The sequence below is a fragment of the Phyllobates terribilis genome, unplaced genomic scaffold (genome assembly GCF_046119375.1).
Source record: "Phyllobates terribilis strain yellow unplaced genomic scaffold, ASM4611937v1 Scaffold_3__8_contigs__length_932513732, whole genome shotgun sequence".
Lineage (NCBI taxonomy): Eukaryota > Metazoa > Chordata > Amphibia > Anura > Dendrobatidae > Phyllobates > Phyllobates terribilis.
Genome location: NW_027362763.1, coordinates 310,290,802 through 310,311,642, shown reverse-complemented (window position 1 = coordinate 310,311,642; position 20,841 = coordinate 310,290,802). Strand labels below are relative to the sequence as shown.

Below are 20,841 nucleotides of genomic sequence, written 5' to 3'. Positions count from 1 at the left end.
GCCAGCAAAGGCTAGCCGCTTTGCCTTTTCTGACTACTATACAGGGAGGCACCCACCCAAAAAAATGACATGGGGTCCCCCTATAAATTGTAGCCAGCAAAGGCATGGCAGACAGCTGCGACCTGATATTAATAGCCTAGAAAGGGGCCATGGTTATAGGCCCCCTCCCAGGCTATAATATCAGCCCTCAGCCGCCCCAGATTTGGCGCATCAGATTTGTGCGCCAAATCTGGCGCCTACCATTGCTCTTCCACGCTGCCCTGGTGCGGTAGCAGGGGGTAATGGCGTTGGGGTTCATGTCAGCAGCAGCTGGCATGAAGCTCAGGTTAGTAATGAGGAGCATCTATAAGACACCCCCATTACTAACCTACAAAGAGTTAAAAAATAAACACACAAACACCCAGAAAAAAATAATTTAATTGAAATAAAACACACCATTTTAATTAATTCTTAATTTACTAAAAAAAAATAATTACCTGTCCACGTTCCAGCACTGATCTCCCATGCACAGCTGTCACATCTGGAGATGTGACAGCTGTTCATGGCTGCTGTATGCTCACACTGCCGGGAACACGTCCGCTCCTGGCAGTGTGAGCCGCAAAATGAGGTCACCGGAGTGCATTAGCGCAGGTCCAGTGGCTTCCTTTACGGCCCTGCTGTACCGTGGGAATTTCTCACGGTCAGCGGGGCCGTAAAGGAGCTCCCCGGAGCAGCGCTTGCTGAACTCCAGTGAACTCGCTGACGCAATGTCGGGGACGCTTTACGGCCCCTTCACTGTATCAGCAGCGCTCGTTTAGAGCGGTCACATAGACCGCTTTAAACTGGAGATCTTCGTGGGACACTCGATTTGGACTACTACGGATGGGTAAGGATAAGGTTTGTGGTTTGTTATTTTATTTTTTATTACAGGAGATCAATGGCTTCGGGGAATTAGGTGTCTAGGTGAGTATAGGTGTATTTTTTTTATTTTTTTTTATTTTAGGTGGTGTTCAGCGGAGACAGGTAATGTATGGACTATTTTATTTTTTATTTATTTTTTTTAGGTAACCACTGGCCACTAATTAAAATTTATTTCTTGGGACAAAAAATATAAAAATAAAAATAAAAGGGGGACATTAAATTAATAAATAATCATGGGGGCAATAAATTAAATATATATATATGGGGGCAAAAAATAAATAAAAATATAGGGGGGCAAAAACTAAATAAAAATATATGGGGGAAAAAAATTAAAATATATGGGGGAAAAAATTAAAAACATTTATGGGGGCAAATATATGGGGACAATATGGGGCACATTTTACATCAGGAGCAGACTGATGGGAACTACTGCTCCTGCTGGCACTACTGAACGGAGGACAGACATAGGCCGATGGGAGTAGTAGTCTCACATCGGTCTATGTCTGCCTGCTGGCACCCACACACAGACCCCACATACACCGCACACAGACCCCACACAGACCCCACACAGACACACACAGGACACTTACCACACTTTTCATGAATACTACATTGAGATCCATCCTCTTGTACCGCACCAGATGAGCAGCCATGATCCAGGAAGACAGGAATGGTATGGGATTCTTGTCTTCCTGGATTATGGGCTGCTCATGGGATGGCAGGAACGCCCCCACATGAGGTCACTTCCCATTTGCTTCAGTTTTGTGCTACAAAATCGCAGCAAATGCGCTTCAAATCCGCAAGCATTTTTACATGCTTGTGGATTTGAAGCAGCTCAATGATAGTCTATGGCGGCTAAAACGCCCCGATTCCGCAAAATTAATGGACGTGCTGTGTATTTTTCCGCAATGATAATCCACAGCGGATATTTACGCAGCATGTGCACAGCACATGAGGATTATCATTGGGCCCATTGCAGACCTATTACCAAGCATTTTTTAGCGTTTCAGCGGTGGAAATTACGCTGCGGAAATGCTTAAAAAATGCATAGTGGGCACGCAGCCTTAGATGCCATAGCACACTCCATGTTTGGAGGCCAAAATACACTGCACATCACCCCAAAACACCATACCAACAGTGAAGTTTTGAGGTGGGAACATCATGGTGTGGGGCTGTTTTTCAACATACGGAACTGGCAAACTTCATATAATTGAAAGAAGGATGAATGGACAAATGTATCGAGACACTCTTGAAAAACATCTGCTGCCATCTTCCAGGATGATGAAGACAAAACAAGGGTGGATATTTCAGCAAGATGATGATCAAAAACACACAGCCAATGAAACTCTCAATCGGTTTTAGAGAAAGAAAATAAAGCTGCTAGAATGGCCCAGCCAATCACCTGACTTGAATCCAATAGAAAATTTATGGAAGGAACTAAAGCTAAAGTTCATAGAAGAATGGCCCAAAATCACACCTAAGCAATGCATGCGGCTAGTTTCTCCATACAGAAGGAATCTTGAAGCTGTCATCACAAACAAAGGCTTTTGTATGCAGTATTAATTAAATCTCAGTAAGCGTGTTCAATACTTTTTCCCTGTGGTATTTCTCAATATTACACATAACTTAATTTATGGACATCTATGGCTTGATTTCTTTGTCTGTGTGAACTGGATGGGTTGATACTGACATCTGAGAATTTCATGTCAATATCTCCTTTAGAAATATATCTAAAATTGGTGACGTGTTCAATACTTATTTCACACGCTGTGTGTATATGTAAATATATATATAGTGCCAGCATAAATGAGTACATCACAATAGAAAATCCTTTAATTTCCTTCCAGAATCAACATTTTCTATTGGATACCAGTCTACAATATACTCCCATAAATGTGGGCCATTGAATGCAAACAAGATTTGTTATTTTGAACACCCCAAAAAGTAATTGCAAAACTTAATGCACCCCAATGAAAGTCTTAGGCGCAAAGCTTAAGTTTGGACTACAGAATTCTAAAAAACAAGAATTCAAACACAGTTAAGTCTGATTATTCATTAAACAGGTGTCCAGCAGTCAGGTGACAATAAAAGGGCATCACGTAACAAAGAAAACCCCTTAACATTTTATGCTGTCAGCAATGGCACCACATGAAAGAGAAATGTCATAAGACTTGAGAAAGAAAATAATTTCTGTACAGAAGATAGGTGAAGTCTACAAGAAGATCAGCAAACCTTTACATATTAGTCAGAATACTGCGGCAAAAGTGATACAAAAATTTAACAAAAATGGAACTGCAACCAGCTCACAGAGATGTCCAAGCCGACCACGGAAATTAACACGTAGACAGAATCGTCTTATGATGTGGAGGGTTGAAGTACATCGACATGTAAGTTCACTGCAGTTAGCTAAAGAAGTAGAAAGCCAAACCTGGGTGAGTGTTTCTCACAATATGATGTACACTGCAGAGGGATGTTATGTGTGGGTGTCGTCCACAAAGGAAGCTTCTCCAAAAGTCCATGCACAAAAAAGCCTGCCTGCAATTTACCAGAGCCAATACTGAAAAATATGAAGAGTACTGGGACACTAAACTCTGGAGTGATGAGACTAAAATACATGTTTTTTTGGAACTGATGGCTTCAAAACTGTATGACATTGTAAAGGTGAGGAGTACAAAGGAAAATGTTAAGTAGTGCCTGCACTGAAACATTGTGGTGGTAGTGTCCTTATGTGGGGCCGCATGAGTGCTTATGAGTGCTGCTGGTGTCGGGGAGCTACTTTTCATTGATGGTATCATGAGTTCATAGATGTACTGCTCTATATTGAAAGAGAAGATGTTACCATCACTCCGAGCCCTTGGTAGACGTGCACTTTTCAAACACAACAATGAAACACACATCTAAGGCCACTGTTGTATTTCTGAAGATGAACAGGGTGAAAGTGATTTAGTGGCCAGGTATGTCTCCTGATCCGAACCCAATCAAACACCTATGGGGAATTCTGAAGAGACAAGTTTGGGATCACTCTCCATCCAGCATCCAGGCTCTTAAAGAGGTCATTCTTGAAGAATGGAAAAAGTTAATGTTGCAATATGCCGTCAACTTGTTCATTCTATGCCTAGAAGACCTGTTGTCCTTAAAAATCATGGAGGTCATACAAAATACTAGATGTAGTTGTTTTTGATGTATTAATTTTTGCATCAACTAATTTGAATAAAACTGAAGATTTTGTAATAAAAGTTATATTATTAACCTGACTTTCATTGTTATGGGTTAAAAAAATGTTCTATGAAACTCAGTTTTGTCAAAATTTTGGAAATTGTTCTTGTGTTCAGCAAGATATTTATTAAAATCATACTTTTCAAAGAAGGTGTAATATAATCTATGCTGAGTACTGTGTATACATGCTAGCTATTGAGCCCGTTCTACGTCCTGGTCGCGAGCATTTTTATTGGTATATGGTCTCTCATGCTGGTATGTGCTGCCCCCATCCTGGTATTTGTGCTGCCTCCATCCTGGTATTTGTGCTGGCCCCATCCTGGTATTTGTGCTCCCCAATCCTGTTCCTCCATCCTGTTATCTGCTGCCCTCATCCCTATCCTGGTATGCATGGCACGCCTCATCCCTATCCTGGTATGCATGGCACCCCTCACCCCCAATCCTGGTATGCATGGCACCCCTCACCCTCAATCCTGGTACACATGGCACCCCTCACCCTCAATCCTGGTACGCAAGGCACCCCTCACCCTCAATCCTGGTATGCATGGCACCCCTCACCCCCAATCCTGGTATGCATGGCACCTCTCACCACTAATCCTGGTATGCATGGCATGCCTCATCCCTATCCTGGTATGCATGGCACCCCTCACCTCAAATCCTGGTATGCATGGCACCCCTCACCCCTCAATCTTGGTATGCATGGTACCCCTCACCCATCAAACCTGGTATGCATCGCACCCCTCTTCCCCCAATCCTGGTATGCATGGCACCCCTCATCCCCAATCCTCATATGCATGGCACCCCTCATCCCCAATCCTCATATGCATGGCACCCCACCATCCCCAATCCTGGTATGCATGGCACCCCTCATTTCAAATCTAGTATACATGGCACCCCTCATCCCAATCCTTGTATGTATGGTACCCAACCCCTCACCCTGGTATGCATGGCCCCCTTTCTTATCCCCAATCCTGGTATGTATGGCCCCCTCATCCCTATCCTGGTATGCATGACACTCCTCATCTCCCAATCCTGGTATGCGTGGTACTCCTCATCCCCCAACCCTGGTATGTGTGGTCCCCTCACCCCCAATCCTGGTATGCATGGTCCCCTCACTCCCAATCCTGGTATACATGGTCCCCTCATCCCCCAATCCTGGTATGCATGGCACCCCTCATCCCCAATCCTGGCATGCATGGCACCCCTCATTCCCAATTCTGGCATGAAAGGCGCCCCTCATCCTGGTATGCATGGCACCCAATCCCTCATCCTGGTATGCATGGCCCCCAGATCCCTATCCTGGTATGCATTGTACCCCTCATCCCCCAATCCTGGTATGCATGGTACTCCTCATCCACCAATCCTGGTATGCATGGTACCCCTCACCCCTCAATCCTGGTATGCATGGCACCCCTCTTCCCCCAATCCTCGTATGCATGGCACCCCTCATCCCCAATCCTTGTATGCATGGCACCCCTCATCCCCAATCCTGGTATGCATGGCACCCCCCATCCCCAATCCTGGTATGCATGGAACCCCTCATTTCAAATCTGATATACATGGCACCCCTCATCCCTATCCTGGTATGTATGGTACCCAACCCCTCATCCTGGTATGCATGGCTTTCTCATCCCCAATCCTGGTATGTATGGCCCCCTCATCCCTATCCTGGTATGCATGGCACTCCTCATCCCCCAATCCTGGGATGCATGGTGCCCCTCATCCCCCAATCATGGTATGCATGGAACCCCTCATCCCCCAATCCTGGTATGCATGTCATCCCTCACCCCTCAATCCTGGTATGCGTGGTACCCCTCATTCCCCAATCGTGGTATGTGTGGCCCCCTCATCCACCAATCCTGGTATGAATGGTCCCCTCACCCCCAATCCTGGTATGTATGGTATTCCTCATCCCCCAATCCTGGTATCTATGGTACACCTCATCCCCCAATCCTGGTATGCATGGCCTCATTCCCCAATCCTGGTATGTGTGGCCCCCTCATCCCTCAATTCTGGTATGTATGGTACCTCTCATCCCCCAATCCTGGTATGTGTGGGCCCCTCATCCCCCAATCATGGTATGCATGGTACTCCTCATCCACCAATCCTGGTATGCATGGTACCCCTCACCCCTCAATCCTGGTATGCATGGCACCCCTCTTCCCCCAATCCTCGTATGCATGGCACCCCTCATCCCCAATCCTCGTATGCATGGCACCCCTCATCCCCAATCCTGGTATGCATGGCACCCCCCATCCCCAATCCTGGTATGCATGGAACCCCTCATTTCAAATCTGGTATGCATGGCACCCCTCATCCCAATCCTGGTATGTATGGTACCCAACCCCTCATCCTGGTATGCATGGCTTTCTCATCCCCAATCCTGGTATGTATGGCCCCCTCATCCCTATCCTGGTATGCATGGCACTCCTCATCCCCCAATCCTGGGATGCATGGTGCCCCTCATCCCCCAATCATGGTATGCATGGAACCCCTCATTCCCCAATCCTGGTATGCATGTCACCCCTCACCCCTCAATCCTGGTATGCGTGGTACCCCTCATTCCCCAATCGTGGTATGTGTGGCCCCCTTATCCCCCAATCCTGGTATGAATGGTCCCCTCACCCCCAATCCTGGTATGTATGGTACTCCTCATCCCTCAATCCTGGTATCTATGGTACCCCTCATCCCCCAATCCTGGTATGCATGGCCTCATTCCCCAATCCTGGTATGTGTGGCCCCCTCATCCCTCAATTCTGGTATGTATGGTACCCCTCATCCCCCAATCCTGGTATGTGTGGGCCCCTCATCCCCCAATCCTGTTATGTGTGGCCCCCTCACCCCCCAATCCTGGTATGCATGGTATCCCTCATCCCCCAATCCTGGTATGTGTGTCCCCCCTCACCCTCCAATACTGGTATGCATGGAACTCCTCTGCACACATACAAAAAAATAAACATTTATACTCACCTTTCTTCCCTGTGCTCCAGCGCTGCTGTGTCCTGTTCTGCCGGAGGCCGGGAGAGAGGAGTGCGGCGCCGGAGCACCACGCTGTCCGGCACCATTTTGCTGAAGACACACTGCAAATGTGTCTTCAGTTAAATGGCGGCGGATAGCGCTATGCGCAAGCGCCGATTCCGGCACCTTCACTCCGCCCCCGGTCTCCGGCCAGAAGAGAGGCGCCGCGGCAACACTCCTCCCGGTCATGTAAGTATGTAAGTATGGCGCCGGAGATCGCGGTATGCATTCAGTGTCTACGCATACTACGATCTCTGGCACCATACTCTCCTCTTACTTGTAACGGCTCCATGCATTCTTCTGTCTGGAGCCAGACTGCACGCTGTGCATGTGCAGTCTATAGAGGCTTCAGACAGAGGGGCGCTTCGATGATTAAATTATAGATACATGCATACATATATTAATCTCACATAAATTGAGGTTCTAAGAATGATGGTATCAATTTATTCTAGGTTTGTTCTTTTGCCTTTTATACTGATTCATTTTGCAGTACAACCCCTTATATACAGTGTGGGGAAAAAATATTTAGTCAGCCGCCAATTGTGCAAGTTCTCCCACTTAAAAAGATGAGAGAGGCCTGTAATTGACATTATAGGTAGACCTCAACTATGAGAGACAAAATGAGAAAACAAATCCTGAAAATCACATTGTCTGATTTGGAAAGACATTTTTTTCAAATTTAGGTTGAAAATAAGTATTTGGTCAATTACAAACAAGCAAGGTTTTTGGCTCTCGCGGACCTGTAACTTCTTATTTAAGAGGCTCCTCTATCCTCCACTCATTACCTGTAGTACTGGCACCTGTTTGAACTCGTTATCAGTATAAAAGACACCTGTCCGCAATCTCAAACAGTCACACTCCAAACTCCACTATGGTGAAGACCAAAGAGCTGTCAAAGGACACCAGAAACAAAATTGCAGCCCTGCACCAGGCTGGGAAGACTGAAACTGCAATAGGCCAGCAGCTTGGTGTGAAGAAATCAACTTTGGGAGCAATAATTAGAAAATGGAAGACATACAAGACGACTGATAATCTCCCTCGATCAGGGGCTCCACACAAGATCTCACCCCGTGGGGTCAAAATGATCTCAAAAACGGTGAGCAAAAATCCCAGAACCACACGGGGGGACCTAGTGAATGACCTGCAAGAGCTGGGACCAACGTTACACAGGCTACCATCAGTAACACACTACGCCGCCAGGGACTCAGATCCTGCAGTGCCAGACGCGTCCCCCTGCTTAAGCCATTACATGTCCGGGCCCATCTGAAGTTTGCTAGAGAGTATTTGGATGATCCAGAAGAGTATTGGGAGAATGTCATATGGTCAGGTGAAACCAAAGTAGAACTGTTTGGTAGAAACACAACTCGTCGTGTTTGGAGGAGAAAGAATGCTGAGTTGCATCCAAAGAACATCATACCTACTGTGAAGCATGGGGGTGGCAACATCATGCTTTGGGGCTGTTTCTCTGCCAAGGACGAGGACGACTGATCCGTGTACATGAAAGAATGAATGGGGCCATGTATCGTGAGATTTTGAGTGCAAACCTCCTTCCATCAGCAAGGGCATTGAAGATGAAACGTGGCTGGGTCTTTCAGCATGACAATGATCCCAAGCACACCGCCAGGGCAACAAAGGAGTGGCTTTGTAAGAAGCATTTCAAGGTCCTGGAGTGGCCTAGCCAGTCTCCAGATCGAAACCCTATAGAAAACCTTTGGAGGGAGTTGAAAGTCCATGTTGACCAGTGACAGCCCCAAAACATCACTGTTCTAGAGGAGATCTGCATGGTAGAATGGGCGAACATACCAGCAACAGTATGTACCAACCTTGTGAAAACTTACAGAAAACATTTGACCTCTGTCATTACCAACAAAGGATATACACTGCTCAAAAAAATAACACATCCTAGATCAAAATGAATGAAATATTTTCATTGAATACTTTGTTATGTACGAAGTTGAATGTGCTGACAACAAAATCATACAAAAATCATCAATGGAAATCAAATTTATTAACCAATGAAGGCCTTCATTTTTAGTCACCCCCAAAATTAAAGTGGAAAAACACACTACAGGCTGATCCTACTTTGATGTAATGTCCTTAAAACAAGTCAAAATGAGGCTCAGTATTGTGTGTGGCCTCCACGTGCCTTTATGACCTCCCTACAATGCCTGGGCATGCTCCTAATGAGGTTGCGGATGGTCTCCAGTGGGATCTCCTCCCAGACCTGGACTAAAGCATCTGCCAACTCATGGACAGTCTGTGGTGCAACGTGACGTTGGTGGACGGAGCGAGACATGATGTCCCAGATGTGCTCAATCGGATTCAGGTCTGGGGAATGGGCGGGCCAGTCCATAGCTTCAATGCTTTCATCTTGCAGGAACTGCTGATACACTCCAGCCACATGAGGTCTGGCATTGTCCTGCATTAGGAGGAACCCAGGGCCAACCGCACTAGCATATGGTCTCACAAGGGGTCTGAGGATCTCATCTCGGTATCTAATGGCAGTCAGGCTACCTCTGGCGAGCACATGGAGGGCTGTGCGTCCCTCCAAAGCAATGCCACCCCACACCATTACTGACCCACTGCCAAATTGGTCATGCTGAAGTATGTTGCAGGCAGCAGATCGCTCTCCACGGCATCTCCAGACTCTGACACGTCTGTCACATGTGCTCAGTGTGAACCTGCTTTCATCTGTGAAGAGCACAGGGCGCCAGTGGCGACTTTGCCAATCCTGGTGTTCTGTGGCAAATGCCAAGCGTCCTGCACGGTGTTGGGCTGTGAGCACAACCCCCATCTGTGGACGTCGGGTCCTCATACCACCCTCATGGAGTCAGTTTCTAACCGTTTGTGCAGACACATGCACATTTGTGGCCTGCTGGAGGTCATTTTGCAGGACTCTGGCAGTGCTCCTCCTGTTCCTCCTTGCACAAAGGCGGAGGTAGTGGTCCTGCTTCTGGGTTCTTGCCCTCCTATGGCCCCCTCCACGTCTCCTGGTGTACTGGCCTGTCTCCTGGTAGAGCCTCCAGCCTCTGAACACTACGCTGACAGACACATCAAACCTTCTTCCCACAGCTCGCATTGATGTGCCATCCTGGATGAGCTGCACTACCTGAACAACTTCTGTGGGTTGTAGAGTCCGTCTCATGCTACCACGAGTGTGAAAGCACAACCAACATTCAAAAGTGACCAAAACATCAGCCAGAAAGCATTGGTACTAATATGTGGTCTGTGGTCCCCACCTGCAGAGCCACTCCTTTATTGAGGGTGTCTTGATAATTGTCAATAATTTCCATCTATTGTCTATTCCTTTTGCACAACAGCATGTGAAATTGATTGTCAGTCAGTGTTGCTTCCTAAGTGGACAGTTTGATATCACAGAAGTTTGATTTACTTGGAGTTATATTCTGTTGTTTAAGTGTTCACTTTATTTTTTTGAGCAGTGTATAACAAAGTATTGAGATGAACTTTTGTAACTGACCAAATACTTATTTTCCACCAAAATTTGAAAAAAAATTCTTTCTAAATCAGGCAATGTGATTTTCAGGATTTTCTTTCTCATTTTGTCTCTCATAGTTGAGGTCTACCTATGATGTCAATTACAGGCCTCTCTCATCTTTTTAAATGGGAGAACTTGCACAATTGGTGGCTGACTAAATACTTTTTTTCCCCACTGTATGTATATGTGTGTATGTATTCATATGTATTCATATTTAAAGGTGTGTAGATATGTGTGTTGTGTGTGGTGGTGGTGGCAGTGGTGGTCATAGTGTTTGTGGTGTGTGTGTGTGTGGTGGGGAGTATGTGGTTTATGCGTGGTGCGTGTATGCGTGTTTGTGTGTGTGTGTGTGCGGCTGTGTGTGTGTTTGTGATGCACAAATGTTATATTTACTAGTAAATTACAAAGTTATCACTCATAGATAAGAATCAGTTTTTGGAGTCAAGAGCTAACAATCTGATGGATCTGAATGCACAATGCACTTTTAAACAGCGGGTTACAAATATGTAGTGACACACTTATAAAGTACAGATGACATTTTTTTGTTTAATTTAGTTTTGAACCTATTTGTTGCCAACCAGTACTGGTGTCCAATAATAAGCCCGATTACAGCGAGTCCTGGGAGACACGACAGGGAGAGAGCCCTCATCTTGCATTAATTGTTCGTATTGAAACTATGCCACTTCTCTTCAAGCTAGATGTTGCTTAGTATCCCTTTGATATGATAATGACATACTTCTTAGCAGATGAATATGCAAATTAAAGGCAGTAATTTGGTGGCATGCACCTGCTGACACTGTACTAGTATGCTCATGTGTTCTGCTGAACATTGCAACTGCACAAAAGCAGCACAGAGGTAAATGAAATTCTAATGTTGTATACATAGTACAGATGCTTCCACTCTTCTCTGAATTTTGACTTTTAAAGGATCTGCGATCGGAGTCTCCATTTTCCCTGCACGTAATTAGCTGAAGCTTATGTGTCAAATTTTACTCTTTCTTTCCTGCATTTTCTGTACATTTTAGCCTTTTAAAGAAAAGCGGATGATTTCACATCTAATGCAAAACTGTAATTGGCAAGCTTCCTATGCAGCAAGGACTAGTAAAATTATACGTGAAACCATTAAAAACAGTCGCAAAATATATATATTTTTAAAATAAAATCTCAGATGCAAAAGAGCTGAATCTGTCACTTAGCACAGTTCATTATGGTACAGCATCACAGTGTAATACTACAGAAATTTCCCATAGGTCTGTACACTGCATCTGTAGAGTTGGAAGTATCAATTTCATATAAACTGAACAAGCAGAATGGGGGCAGAATGAAAAGGTTGATGCACTTTTTACACTTGTCTATTCAGGCCATTAAATGACAGCCAATAAACTGTACAAGCCGATCAGCTGGGGTTTACCTGCCTGTTCAGACAAGCTTACGAACATTGTATGTGCACAGAATAATTATTAATACAGTCGTGCAATGCCCATACAATAACATGTGTAGATGTAGGACATAACCAGCCATCCTAGGATGATGCTTATAAGCTATCTCATTCATAGGGTGATTGCCGGCCGGCTTAGAAGGACCTACAAATGCTTGTTCCCTGTTTATTGGTTCGTCTGATCGGGCCATAACAGTCACACTGTCCCTGAGGGAACCACAACTTACTAGATGTAATCTGAGTACACTGACCACTCAGTGTTCACCCATTTTAACTTTTTTGGTGCAAAGTTCGACATTATTTGCTTACATTAAGCCATATCCACAAAAAAAATGTGTTTCAAGTGTAAGTCTATGTTTGCAGTTTATATTGTGACATCTGTTGACAGGTTAAAGGGGTTGTCCTGCTTAGGGTCTGCAGTCACTTAGTGCATGCGCTGTGTGAATTCTCCTATGACAGTGCCGGGTGTGGGTGGTCATGTGGCCGGAAGTAAGCAATTTGCATACTTCCGGCCACATTCAGACTAGATGGGTTCCACTTCGCTCAATGCACAATTAGTCGGCACGTGACCGCATGTATACAAATCACATATTTGCAGTCATGCGCCAGCCGCTTCCGGGATCGGAGAATACTGACAGCGTGCAGTGTGAATGCTGTGAGGATTCACAAGTCTGCAGTCACACAGAGTATCCTAAGGCCAGGCAAACTCTTTTAATGCCAAAAGAATACACGTAACTCTATATATATTCTACAGTATATGTCTATATATGATTTTAATGAATTCCAAAAATGTGGGCTAAGGTAAGTTTAAAAGTATAAAAACACTGAAAGTCATACTTTACATATACAACGTATAAAGTAAAGCAGAAGCGCCTGATCCATCTTCTGAACCAAATCTGTTTCATTGCTTCATTTTTAAATGAGCTGCATGTATGTTAAACATATCCTATACACAAATCCTGAGGTCTGTAACAAAGTTGCAAAAGCTTAAAACAAATCTGAATAAATGAGAAAAAAAAGACTTTTGTGCGGTCTTCAGCTCATTAAAATTCCCCAGTTCACCAGTCATTCAGAGCCATCCAGAGTATATATTCAAAAGCAGTCATCTTCACCAGCAAACGAAGGGCAAGATGTCACATAAATATATGCCATGTTGTGCCTCTAATTGTAAATGATATCCACCTTAAAGTAGTTTAACAGTATGGGTTTCCTTTAATACAATTACAGTAACATAAATGATCTTGATCCTATTACATCTCATTAGACACCTGATCAGAGTAATCATCTTAGATCAGATTATACCGTTTGATGTTTCTTTTGCAGCACTTTTAGAGACAAACTATGCTTGGATGACAGACCTTGTTCACACATAATTAGACTCATGCCCTTATTGTACAGTTCAGAACCCCTTTGTGTCCAGCACTCTCTATTTGGAAGTCTATGCTTCCAAATTAATGAATCACTGATTCTTTGGAAAAAAAATGTTTTCATAAAACTTCGATGATAAAACTTTTGGTAACTGTATAACAGAGCCTTATCTATAGAAAAATTATTAGTTCTAAATCTTTCACTTTAAGTTTGCGCACAATGGACCCGATTCATCAAGGTGTTTTCACCAGCTTACTAGTGGAAAACACCTTGAAATGTTGCAAAATTTTTGAGTAACACAAAGGTGTTCAACAAAATTGTGACTTCTGGTGTTTTTAAGAGTTGCGGGCAGCCCAGCCAAAGTGGGCAGGACGGGGTGTGGTGAAGCCCACCAAATAAATTCATAAAGAATTATTGCATACCTTATACCAGAAATGTTACTCCACTACCCGACTAGAAAAACACTCCTAGTATCTTGCACGACAGTTACAAGATGCACCTAATCCATTAAGCTGCATGCGCCTCTTAATGAATTAAGTGCATCTTACTCCTGCATGCTCATCATGATGACTGGTTTATACAATGACATTCTTAATGAATTTGGCCCAATGTGCTTTTATCCCCTTTGCTATGATGACTATTTATAATATTTACTTATATAGAAGCAGTATTTCAGTCTCATCCTTCAGCCATGCTGCCAGATCCCAATTGCCTTCTGGTTCTTAAACACTATGGATAACTTTGCCATGGAAAAATGAATTTTACATATGTTTCTGGTTTCTGTTAGTTAATAAAAATGTGCTAAGTGTTAGCCTGCAATCTTCATGTCTTCAATTTTAGATCCTGTGATATATACTGCCATGGCCGAAAGTGTTGGCACCCTTGAAATTGTTCTCGAAAATGAAGTATTTCTCCCAGAAAATTATTGCAATTACACGTTTTGTTATACACATTTTTATTTCCTTTGTGTGTATTAGAACAACACAAAAAAAAACAGATAAAAAAAGGCAAATTGGACATAATTTCACACAAAACCTCACAAAATGCGCAGGACAAAATTGTTGGCACCTTCAACTTAATGTTTGGGTGCATACCCTTTGGAATATATAACTGCAATCAATCACTTCCTATAACCATCAACAAGCTTCTTTTACCTCTCAACTGGAATTTTGGACCACCTTTCCTTTGCAAACTGCTCCGGGTCTCTCATATTTGAAGGGTGCCTTCTCCCAACAGCAATTTTAAGATCTCCCACAGGTGTTTAATGGGATTTAGATCCGGACTCATTTCTGGCCACTTCAGAACTCTTCAGCGCTTTGTTTCCATCAATTTCTGGGTGCTTCTTGAAGTATGTTTGAGGTTATTGCCTGCTGGAAGACCCATGACCTAGAACACAAACCCAGCGTTCTGATACTGGGCACTACATTGCAACCCAAAATCCTCTGTTAATCTTCAGATTTTATGATGCATTGCACACAAGACACCCAATGCCAGAGGCAGCAAAACAACTTCAAAACATCTTTGAACCACCACAATATTTGACTGTAGATACTGTGTTCTTTTCTTTGTAGGCCTCATTCCATTTTTGGTAAATAGTAGAATGATGTGCTTTACCAAAAAGCTCCATCTTGGTCTCATCTGTCCACAAGACTCTTTCCCAGAAGGATCTGGCTTACTCATGTACATTTTGGCAAATTACAGTATAGCTTTTTAATGTCTCTGGGTCAGTTTCAGTGTCCTCCTGGGTCTCCTGCCATAGCGTTTCATTTCATTCAGATGTCGACAAACAGTTTGTGCTGACACTGATGCACCCTGAGCATGCAGGACAGCATGAATTTCTTTGCAACTTGGTTGAGGCTGCTTTTCCACCATCCGGACTATCCTGCATTACAACCTTTCATAAATTTTTTTCTGCCGTCCTCATCCAAGGAGATTAGCTACAGTGTCATGGGTTGTAAACATCTTGATTATGTTGTGCATCATGGGCAAATGAACATCAAGATTTCTGGAGATACTGAAGAGACCAAAAAGGTATACAGCTTCAGGATCTGAGGAAACAGGAAAATTTTAAAATAGCAACTTTATTAGAAAAAAATCATAAAAATTACTCCTTCCAAAAATAAAGGAATGAATAAATAAAACTGAGGTACAGGTGCAATTGAATAGCTGTTACTAGGACATTTTCAGCAACGCGTTTCGATCGCTCAGAGGCAATCTTTTTCAAAACTTGCGAAACGCGTTGCTGAAAATGTCCTAGTAACTGCTATTCAATTGCACCTGTACCTCAGTTTTATTTATTCAATAAATTCAAGCAATTTAATAGGTTACCTGTTGTTGATCCCTTTTTTTTTGGCATACTTCTTTCTTCTTGTATGTTTTGTACTGTTCTAGTATGCTGTAGGGAGATCTCAATTTATTGAATGGTGCCCTCATTATCCCTTTTTGTATGATTTTGAAACAGTCAGTTATGCTGCATAACAGTGAAGCACAGTGGACATGAACTTTCTAAAAATCCCATCCACTTTGCTGAAACTATGCTTTTGACGCGGTGAAAATGTGCATCATCAAAATTTCACCAAAAACTCTTAATGGGAACTTAACACTAAAATAATATCAGTGCAGAATTTTCCACAATAATTTTGGAGGCACATACAATATTTAGACGTATATATCTGTTTTATCACAATAGGGATGAGTGGACCAGTGGAAGTTTGGGTTCTGGTACCCAACCAAACTTTAGTCCAAAGTTCAGTTCGAGCAGCATGACTATACCCGAACTTGAACCAGAACCCGAACTCCATTGAAAACAATGGGGACACGAACTTTGGAGCAGGAAAATTATCTCTCTCTCTTTCTTCTCTCTCTCTCTAGACTTCCCCCGGAATTTGCAACAGACTTCTTGGAGAAGTCCGTATTTGATGTTTAGCACTGGACACTAGCTGCCCGGTATGAACCCCGAACTTTTAAGTTCAGGCTTGCTCATCTCTATATGACAAGCTTTAGAATCTGAGTAGAACCGGAGCAGTACAACATGTTAAGAAATATGCAGCAGCTATACTTCGTGGGAAGGTTTTATCTAACGCAACAATTACCCTTTTGATTTTCCGCACTTCATATTTTAGATTATTGGACACTTAGTTCTGCGCACTTCAGGACAGTTACTTTTTAGTTCAGTGGTTTATAAAGGCCAAACATGGTTTTTTGCATAGAGCACACCCCGCTGTAGGAACCAAGAATTGCAGCTACAATCATTTTTACAAAGGATAAACTCTGACCAGGACGACTGAAGGATGACTTATTATGCTATTATCCGCAGGCTGGCAGCATATGAAACTTATCTTGGCACTGACAACTTTATATGTTTCTGTCTCATGAAATGTACAAAGGAGTCTGCACTAGAAAGGAATGGAAATTGCACTTTTGATATACTGTTAACCCTCTTCTGCTGTTACTGCTATTACATTTGCAGATGAAAATTACATTGATAATTTGATATAGGCAGTTAAATCATATTAAGTTTAGCAATTTTCTCTATGATTTGAAAGTGACTGATTGCAGTGATGATCATCATGTCTAAATGAACTCAGTAATGTGATCCGCTAAAAAAATTCCAATTTGATCACCATCAGCGTTTATTATGTAAGTGGTGATTTTTTTTTACAGAAATCTCCATTAAGGTAACAGAAGGGTTTTGTTTTACTTACATGATAAGAAATGGATCCGTAAAACTGTGTCAATGCTAAAGACAATGACTTTGTGTGAAAGTAGGTCGTCATTTGATCATCCTGATAATGAATCATCTGGACACTGGGAAAGTTTCTATATTCCACAGTGGATCAGCCTCTATGTATGTAGCCTCAGAAGATACATGTCAGGAGAACTGGTAAGTCCTCTTAATAGTTATTGTCCCACTATAGCAACTTATCACCTATGCATATAACAGGTGATAAGTTGCTGATTGGTGGGTGTATCAGTGCTGGGACCCTAACAGATCCGAAGAATAGGGCACTGGAGTGTTCCATTTGGATGGAGCCATGGCCCGCATGCAAACTACGCCATTCATTTTTTTTTAAAAGTACAAATTGAAATAGCTGAGTACAGCACATGACTATCACTATCATTCTGATGAACAATGAAAGAAGCAGTAGCGTACATGCTGGAACATGACTAAATTTAAATAGGGGACTCCTGAGCCCTATTCTCTGCATTGGTGAGAGTCCCAGAGGTTAGACCCAGCAATCATCAATTTATGGAATAACCTTTTTAATTATTAATATTCACTTACAGTACAGACCAAAAGTTTGGACACACCTTCTCATCTCAAGATTTTTCTGTATTTTCAGGACTATGAAAATTGTACATTCACACTGAAGGCATCAAAACTATGAATTAACACATGTGGAATTATATACTTAACAAAAAAGTGTGAAACAACTGAAAATATGTCTTATATTCTAGGTTCTTCAAAGTAGCCACCTTTTGCTTTGATGACTGCTTTGCACACTCTTGGCACACTCTTCAAAGTGTACTGTAGCTTGAATGCTGAGTTTGGGGGTCATCTGACAAACTCTGTGGCCCTTGGACGCAAAAAGAACAATTTTACTTTCATCAGTCCACAAAATGTTTCACCATTTCTCTTTAAGCCAGTTGATGTGTTCTTTGGCAAATTGTATCCGCTTCAGTACATGTCTTTTTTTTAACAGTGGGACTTTAGGCGACTTCTTTCTAAGAGGTAAGCTTCACACAGGCATCTTCTAACTGTCACAGTACTCACAGGTAACTTGAGACTGTCTTTGATCATCCTGGAGCCGATCATTAGCTGAGCCTTTGGCATTCTGGCTATTCTTCGATCCTTTCGAATGGTAGTCTTCCGTTTTCTTCCACATCTCTCTGGTTTTGCTTTCCATTTTAAAGCATTGGAGATCATTTTAGCTGAACAGCCTATCATTGTCTGCACTTCTTTATAAGTTTTACCTTGTCCAATCAACTTTTTATCAAAGTACGCTGTTCTTCTGAACAATGTCTTGAACGACCCATATTTCTCAGGCTCTCAAGAAGAAATGCATGTATAACATGTGCAGGCTTCACCCTTAAATAAGGGCCACCTGATTCACACCTGTTTCTTCACAGAATGATTGACCTCACTAGATGAACTCCACAATGCTATTATTTTGAACACTCCCTCTTTCAATTAATTATTCAAATACACAGACTCAAAAACATGCAGATCATGAATACTGAGTCTATAGGTTTTCTTAGCATCTATTGCACCAACTGGTAAATTGTTTGACATGTGGTAATATAATTTATACCAAAACCAATGATTAATCTGGTTAGTCATATTGGACTGCTATTATTTTGAACACTACTGTAAGTGAAGTTTAATGTATGAAACCTCTTTCCATTAAAGTATAAATTGAGTGTGAAAATTAGATTTCTCAAATCTAATCCATTTTCCTACAGCAATTAAGTGAGTATTTTCCATCCACAAACACAGACTCAAAGTCTACTGCAGATTTCTCAATTGTGAGCATGCCTTTAAGTTAACCATCTACTGCCAACAAATGGCTTCCTGACTGTGAAAGCAAATAGTTTGGCAATTGACCATCATAGTGGGTGGATTGTCGCCATCGCAGCTGACTAAATTGTCTCTCCTAATGCAGACAGCTCCTTTCAAAACAGAGCCAAGTGGCAATCACTTAATTCTGGTTTCTGACAGAGCCATATCCAAACCTGTGGAATTAAATGTTTGTATTACACTTACATAGAAGACTCAACCCCACCAGAGCTTGAGTTACTCTTTATTATAGTCATGTCACTCGTGGTGCACAGTCATTTGAAGGCTGACAGCACTTAAATGGCTTATATGGACAGATTTTGCTCTAGGCACTCTGTCTATTAGGTCCCAGATGAACCCTGGTCTTCATCCTTTAAACACTATACATGGATCTGGACTTAAGGCCAAAGAGTGGCTGCTGGCCATTGGAGTAGGCTGGCAGAGGATGGTCAGAAAGTCAGGTCAGTACCAAACGGTAAGTAGCAGGAACAAGGTCATGCAGTAGAACATGAACAGGAATCAAACTAGCTAAAAAGGAACAGAGAAATGGGAGTGAACCAAGGTAAGATAAAGTTATAACTGGCAACTGGAGGCAGGGAGCTGGCGGTTTATATATTATAAAGCTAAGTCCAAAGTTCACAGAAGGATCTTAATTGGTAAACCACATTCAGGAATTAACCTCCAAGTGCCCTGCCTAGACAACACCACATATTCACCAATATTCCAACACCAATATTCTATTCATCAGAACTGCTGCAATTATAAGCCAGGGTTGCTCTTAACAAAGGTGCGGTGCCACCTAGCGACAATAACAGAAGCAGAGAAAGCAAGTACAGACATGGAGGTTACAATGTCACATTTATGAGGTAACCCACATATTGAGCATGTTAAATCAGAAATATCTATGAAATATGACCAAGACTTATAGATCATATCTATAATCTCAGTTTGTAAATAGCTGCAATGACTATTTCAATTTTGTTTGATCTTTTTCTCTTATACATAACATTTTTTCCTGATCTGGTTAGTATTTTTGATACAACAGTTGTAGCCTGTACATGGGAATCCTTATCATGGGGACTAGAAAACCTTTTCTTATATGAGTAGGTCTCTATGCTATGGTGAATACAGAAGTCAGGAAGATGTGAGGTTTGTACTATAACAAGGGAGTGAACCTCCTGAGCCACAAGGCAATTCATGCTGGATCATTACGTGTGTTTTTTTCCACGTCAGATTATATCTTGTTTGTTGATTATTACTTTGACAATCATAGATAATTGTCCTGGGATTTTCCATATCTGTTAAGGGGCCTCACACAGTAGCATGACTAATTAATCAAGCGAGACAAACAGCACAGCACTCTGCAAGATCATAGCAAAGTTGCCAAGTGCACCTCAAAGGTTCGGCATAGCAGAACACCTATTTTTAGGCTCTGATGACTATTATTTGTGAGCCGCTTCCAATGTAGACAGCATTTAATGCTGTTTACCACAACATGAAAACATAGCCAATTAATAATCTTAAGTATCAGCTCATGTAAACAGACTATGCCAGTTACTGCTGCTGAGCAGACAATGACATACTGTTACCAATTTGCTGGCAACAGAAAAAGCTAAACACAAATAATCCTCTTGGTAATTTCTAACTGAAAACTATGTGGAAAAAAAACTGTGACCACACAGTTGACAAATGACAACAGTATGTTTGTCAAATTCTATTATTCATTTCTTTTTGGCACCCTTTCCTTCGACTAATTACCAATGCGTTGTCATAGCCTTGTGATTTCTTGTCAGTTCTGTTGACCTAATCTTGGCTTAGAAGAATTTAGCTTCTTTTTTTTTCTCTTAA

The 20,841-nt window shown here is 42.4% G+C and overlaps 1 protein-coding gene across 6 annotated transcripts in view; it reads right to left on the bottom strand.

The window, feature by feature from the left end:
• SOX2 (SRY-box transcription factor 2) overlaps positions 1-20,841 on the bottom strand; it is a 1,587,917-nt gene that overhangs the window by 491,156 nt on the left and 1,075,920 nt on the right. The gene's annotated exons all lie outside the window — the stretch shown is intronic.